General features: G+C 36.0%; 1 pseudogene; it reads right to left on the reverse strand.

Annotated features, from left to right (window-relative positions):
• Window positions 1-1,913: 1,913 nt before the first annotated feature.
• On the reverse strand, window positions 1,914-5,978 carry LOC105044266 (uncharacterized; annotated as a pseudogene).
• Between the last annotated feature and the right edge of the window lie 1,396 nt (window positions 5,979-7,374).

The raw sequence follows: 7,374 nt of genomic DNA on the forward strand, positions 1-7,374 counted from the left end.
AGCCCTTGCAACAAGCTATAAAGTGGAAGAGGTTTTGCCCTCTTCTTTGGTTACTTTTTTTGACCCCTTCTCCTCCCCGTTTTAAGGGACCTGCTGCAGGAGCTCGCAGGCTTTCTATGCAAATTATACATACATACCTGTTCTACAGAAATGGGCATTAAAATGGATCGGCAAGAGACATCTCAATCTTATTACATTAGGCCTTGTCTATCCTTATCCGAGTAAAGGAAAAGACAACTATATGTATTAGCATGGTCAAGCGAGAATCCATGGCCTTAACCAACCTTGAAATGGTGAAGTGAATATTGACCAGCAGCAATGGTTCGGTGAATAGGCTCCATGGTCTTAACCAACCTTGAACCACTAACCTAAGAGAGTTAAGAAACTATTACCCTCTATTTGGTATGAATGATGGATTGAAGGAAGGATAGAAGGAGGAGGAAGGATGGATGGATTTTCTATCCATCCTTTTATATGTTTGGTTAAACATGGAATGATGGGTGGAAATGGTTTCCTCCTCTGTTTGAAATAGAAGGAATAAGAGAAAAGACGGATGATGTTTTACAAAATTACCCCTTAATAAAAATATTATTATTATTAATTTATAATATTTATTTATACTAAAGGAGTAAACATAAATTATATAAATATTTAACTTAATACATGATTTCAAAAATTAATTATATAAATAACTAACTAATTTATAATTTAATTTAAATAATTAATTAATATTATATAAATAGTTAATTAAAAAATAATAAATATAAATAAAAAAATAGAAGATAATCTAATTATTTAATTATAATTATAAAAATTATATATTAAAATTAAAATAATAATTAATAAAATTTAATAGTATATAATTAATAGTGTATATAAAAATATATATAAATAATATTAATAAAAAAAATAGTATTATATTTTTATCAAAAAATTAATGAGAGGTAATTTTATCAATATTAAAATCCATCATTAAGTGCCCCATCCATCCTTCTTTCATATTCTCAATTTGTGAAGATGCAAAATGATGGGCCAAGGTGGATGGACAATCTACTTTTTTCATCCATCCTTTCTGTAACTTTTTGAATCAAACGATGGATGGAGGCCATCCATCCTTTCAATCCCATCTATCCATCCTTTCATGACCCCAACAAACACAGCATTAGTATCCATGTAAAGCTTGAATAGATTAAAATTCATACTTAAATTAGGATATTTCAAGTTTAGAGTGTTTGTCAAAGAAATTACTTTAGGTGACTTTTATCTAGAAGAATTTGATTGCATGGGAAAGTTTAAGCATCATCTAGAGTAGTTTCTAGGATTTTTACATGTCTGGGATATGTGTTCCATGGCGTGCCCAAATGATTTAGTTATATCTATTATTGACTAAGGATTGCATTATCTTCTTTATAGATTCCTCAAATCTTTCTCTTTCCCTTACCTTTCCTATTTTCTTATTTATCCAATCATTAAGTAAGATGCAAAGTTTTTTTTTTTTTTTTGCAGTTAAAATTCATTAATTGTTAATTCTTCTTCCAAATTCTTCTTCCAAGAGTCATACTAGAAGTTTATCTCGCTAGTCTTGTTCTACCATGCTTTTGTCAATTTGACAACTAGCTATGACTATGCATACAATTCTAAAAAGAAGCCTCCTTTGTATTTAGAATTTTTGAATGTTGCCATGGTTATATCACAGTGATCCATCAGTCATTTGTGTTTCCCCTCTCTTTTTAATACTCATTGATCCATCAAAAAAATCATTCCATTTGAAAATATAACTTGGATCATGACATCATAGGCCATCTATGAAGTGGCGGCACTAGACATAAAAGAAAAGTAAAGTTTTTTTTTTTTTGGTTTAAAAATGGAGGAAGTGAGACACTTCCCTCAAATTTGTTGAAAAGAATAGAGAATGAGAACAATAATGTGGAGGTTCATATGATGCTATCTCTACAATGTAAAAACAGAATAGAGTTACAAAAACTTATACCATGCAACATGAAAGAGCTACATCAGATTTTTGTAGCTTTTAAGCACTACATCTATATTGAAAACTCACTAATTGATGTAATTTAATTGAATTGAATGGCTCGTGAATAGTTGGAATGTTGCCACTTATGAATAAGTGAGATACCCTTTGCATGGTTGGTCGTGCTTGTGGTGTACCATGGATGCATGAAAATGCTATAATAGCCAGCAACAGCACTTCTTTTACCATATCAGCTGTAGGAGGTGAGATACGTTGATCTAACACATCAATGAATAACATCTGCTGGATGTCTGATGATGATAGAGAGGAGATAAGATCACCCGGATACCTTCCCATTATTATTTCTAATATTATTATGCCAAAGCTATATACATCACATTTCTCATTCGCCTTTGTTGTGTATGAAAGCTCTGCAAAATTACAAAGAAATGAATATTCTTTTGTTTCCAATTTCAATAACTTTTTGAAACTTGACAAAAATGCCAAAATCTTGCTTCCACTTGTCAGATGCAATTTTTGGCTTCCTTAAGTTATATATTAATTTTTTGAAATAATTTGATATTTGTAAAATAAATGTTATTATTGATGAATTGAAGTTTATGCATAGTAGTGGTTTTTATTTCTTTTACTTTCCTGAAATGATTACCAATTAAATAATATAGTTGTCATTAAAAAATTAATTATCTATAGGCACTAGTTTTTATTTAAATATCCAAGTTTTGGTATAGATAGATTCATAAACGAAAGATATAAGATACTAATCCTATTTTCAAATGGATGGTAAGCTACATAAGATATTGAAATAGAAAAATAATGCAAAGTATAAGACATATAACTTACAAATAGAGTTATTAAAATAATAAGAAGAAATTGGAAGCATGAGTTACCTGGGGCAGTATATCCAACTGTGCCTGCTAGCATGCTCCAATTTGATAAATCAGATCTTAACATTCTTGCAGTGCCGAAGTCCGAAAGATAGGCCTTGAAATCAGAGTCTAATAGTACATTGTTACTAGAAATATCTCGATGCACTATGGATGGATTACAATCATGGTGCATATATGATAAAGCATGAGCCACATCTTTGATAATACGAGCTCTTCTCTCCCAATTCAAATCCTCTGCTGTTTCTTGACTGCGAAGGTTGCTAGCTAAACTTCCCTTCTCGATGTACTGATATATAAGAAATTTACAACCTGGATTTGAGCAAAACCCATGAAGTTTCACAATGTTGCGATGACGAATTTTGGTTAATGCTTGAATCTCGCTCTCAAAACTTTTCTCATCAAATACTTCTTCCCTTGGATGAAGTTTTTTAACAGCCACCATTTGTTCCATTGGAAGTTCTACTTTATAAACTTTACCATATGTTCCACTCCCGATGCAATATTTCTCATCAAAATTTTCAGATGCATCAATGATGTAGTCATAAGCAACTCTTCCATCAAAATTCAATATCGAGAATATATCACCAATAATAGCATAATTATCCTTTTGCTCTACAAGTTTTCCTCTCCTACAAAGAGCTGCAATGATGATGGCAAACATACCTAAAAGAACCAAGCTGCCTAATATAGGAGTGATAGCAAAGAGTATAATATGGTTTTTAGTTGAATGCCGAATGCTACAGTGGTTGATCCACAAAAAGCAAACTTGACACTTCACCACATAAACCTTTGTTATGGATAAACCATTTTGCTTGAGCATTTTGAAACAATTTGCTTTTTGGGACTGGCCTTCCAAATTATTGTACGATACATCAATTGACGACAAACTCAACATGCTTCCAAAAGATGAAGAATGGCACCAGACAGATTATTGTGGGATAAGTTCAAGGATATTAAATATATCAAACTTGCTAGTTGTGATGGAATCTCTCCTCCAAGAAAGTTATTGCTTAGATCAAGTAAATCTTGCAATCTTTCTAACTTTCCAATTTGAGACGGAATGCTCCCATTTAGTTTATTTTTTCCCAATCTTAAGGTGCGCAAGTTAATGCAACCCTCTAATTGTTGGGGTATTGGGCCACTGATGTCATTATTAGACAAATCAAGAATTTGCAGATTAGACAATTTTCCAAACTCTGAGGGAATTATTCCAGATATCTTATTATCACATAAAGTCAAGTTGAACAATAAACTCATGGTACTTAACTCTCTCGGTATTTCTCCTGCAAGTTGATTTGAAGAAAGTCCAGAACTCTTAGTTGAAGCAACTTCCCCAATTCGGAGGATATATTCCCAGTAAGTAGATTTCCTAAAATCCTGAAGTATGTTAAATTTTGACAATATATCCAACTTGGTGAGATTTGGCCATATAATTGGTTGTAGCTCATGTCAATGTAGACTAGATTTGGATATATCCCAAAGGCTTCGGTGATATTTCTGTTAAGCTTGTTTCCATCAAGGCGAACTCTAAATAAGCTGGAGCAATTCTTCAAACTCCTTGGAATGGGGCCCTCAAAGTAGTGTTTTCTATAGCAAGATATTGAAGCACACCTCCTCTACAGATCTCATGAGGAAAGTAACCAAAAAATTATTGTCACTGATAGCTAGGCAAACCATGTTGGAGAGGTTACCCAGTTCTTGGGGCAAAGAGCCTGACAATTGATTGCTAAAAGCACGAAAGTCAATTAAAGTGGTGAGGTTTCCTAAAGTAGAAGGGATGAAGCCTGACAATTGATTTTCTGGGATACCGAGATTACGTAAGTTCACTAGGTTGCCTAATTCATGAGGGATTGTGCCTGATAAATTATTGTTGTTGAGGTACAGGGTCTTGAGTTTGATGAGATTGCCTAAACTGGAAGGGATGGAACCTACTAAATTATTGTATGAGATTTCTAAATCCAAGAGATTAACTAGATTGCCTAGTTCATGGGGAATATCACCAGAGAATAGGTTTCTGTGAAGGTAGAGCAGTCTTAGGTTGGTTAGGTTACCAAAGATGGAAGGAATGGAGCTGATAGTTGATTATCATCAATATCTAGATCACATAAGTTCATAAGTTGCCTAATGCACGAGGGATGGTGCCAGATAACTTATTTACGGCAAGATACAAGGTCTTAAGTTTGATGAGATTGCCTAAACTGGAAGGGATGGAACCTATTAAATTATTGTATGAGATTGATAGATCTAAGAGGTTAACTAGATTGCCTAGTTCATGAGGGATGGTGCCAGATAAATTATTATTGTCAAGCTATAAGGTTTCAAGCATGGTGAGGTTTCCTAAAGTGGAAGGAATTGAACCAATAGTTGATTACTTGCGACATCTAGATACTTAAGTTCACTAGGTTGCCTAATTCATGAGGGATGGTGTCGGATAGTTGATTTTCTGAGATTCCTAGATTACGTAAGTTCACTAGATTACCTAATTCATGTGGAATGGTGCCAAATAAGTTATTGTTGTTGAGGTACAAGGTCTTGAGTTTGATGAGATTGCCTAAACTGGAAGGGATGGAACCTATTAAATTATTGTATGAGATTTCTAAATCCAAGAGGTTAACTAGATTGCCTAGTTCATGGGGAATATCACCAGAGAATAGGTTTCTGTGAAGGTAGAGCAGTTTATGTTGGTTAGGTTACTAAGGATGGAAGGAATAGAGCCTGATAGTTGATTATCATCAATATCTAGATCACATAAGTTCATTAAGTTGCCTAATTCATGAGGGATGGTGCCAGATAACTTATTCACAGCAAGATACAAGGCCTTAAGTTTGGTGAGATTGTCTAAACTAGAAGGGATGGAACTGTTAAATTATTGTATGAGATTGCTAGATTCACGAGGTTAATCAGATTGCCTAGTTCACAGGGAATATTACCAGAGAATAAGTTTTGTAAAGATAGAGCAATCTTAGATTGGTCAAGTTACCAAGAGTCGGAGGGATGGGACCGGCAAGATTGTTTCCGAACAAACGAAGCGTACGTAGACTCTTGAGCTGACCAATCTCTGGAGGCAGTGTGCCCGTGAATTCATTCGAGGAGAGGTCCATCTCGATTAGGTTGGAGAGGCTGGCGAGAGCGATGGGTAGATTGCCGGAAAGGTGATTATGGGAGAGATCGAGGGAGGTGAGAGCGGAAAGGTGTGTATGCTGGGCGGGATTGTTCCAAACAAGTAGTTGCGTCGGAGGTGGAGGTGCGTGAGAGATGGGAGGGCGGAGAAGTTGAGGCTATCGAGCTTACCTACTAAGCCCGCACGAGGTAGGCTGATGCCAGTGATCACAGCTAGGCCTCCATTAATCTCCGTGCAGGTGATACCATACCACATGCACGGTTGTTGGAGAGAGACCAAGAACTGAGTTGTTGGGTGTGTGATTTTGAAGGGTGGATTTCCAGTGGAGCAGAACTCTGCTTGGGATTCAACGGTTGAAGAAGCAACTACCATTGCTGATGAGTAGTGAAGAATTAGGAAGAAGGATAGCAGGAAGAGGGCAGTGGACAGAAGAAGATACGGAGAGAGGGATTTGTATTGGGAAGGAGGCCTACGACTAGGATCCATAGTTAACATGGCTCTCTAGTGCTCGGTGGTTTTTGGTTCTGCTGATTGGTACCGAAATGGGGATTCAAGCGCCTTACTTATAGACCGAGGGAGCACGTTCACGACGATTCTTAGGCTGTTCATGAAATCAAAAAAAAAAAAAAAAAAAGACTCTGTGGTCAATCTGATAGTCATGTTTCTTTCAGCGGCCATAAACAATTAATGGGTCGGTGATCGTGAAATAAAAATAGATAGAAAATGACTCTCGTACGTAGTGCTGCATCTTTCATGGAAAAAAAAAAAAAAAAAAGGCCTAAAGAAAGCAAGCTGTCTCTCAGTGGTCCCCCCGTCAACCGGGTCATGGCCGTGAAGCACCCCACCATGGCCCTCCTTTTGGCTTCGCGACCATCCACGTCCATTTTCATTGTCCATGTAAGTGGGTTGGGGGTGCACGGTTAATTGTGAGGAGGCGGTCGGATGGGGAGCACGGGGGAGGGGAGAGCGATAAAGTTACCCTCCAAGTTGATTTAATCACTTTATCCCCAAAATGGCTCTTGCCTTTACACTTATTTCCCTCTTTTTCGATGCCATTCACCAGCAGCCAAGCAAGAGCAACAGGTATTGCTGATTATAAGGAACACAAAACCGTCCAATTTTATGAATGCACTGCTCGAACAACAAGATGCAAGTAAGCAAATCTCAAAATAGAATTTATAAAAAAAATATTTACTTATAGCAAGGATCAATGAATGTTGATAAGTATGCAAAATCTGCTACCCTGTAGAATTGATCCAATGAGCACAATAGAAGTCTCCAAAGTTACAAGACAAGGAACATTTCATGATTGAAATCCTGTAGTTCTCGCAGAACATATTTCCAGTCAAGAACCGAGTCTATATTATTCTGTTTCG

The sequence above is a fragment of the Elaeis guineensis genome, chromosome 4 (assembly GCF_000442705.2).
Source record: "Elaeis guineensis isolate ETL-2024a chromosome 4, EG11, whole genome shotgun sequence".
NCBI classification, from domain to species: Eukaryota; Viridiplantae; Streptophyta; class Magnoliopsida; order Arecales; family Arecaceae; genus Elaeis; species Elaeis guineensis.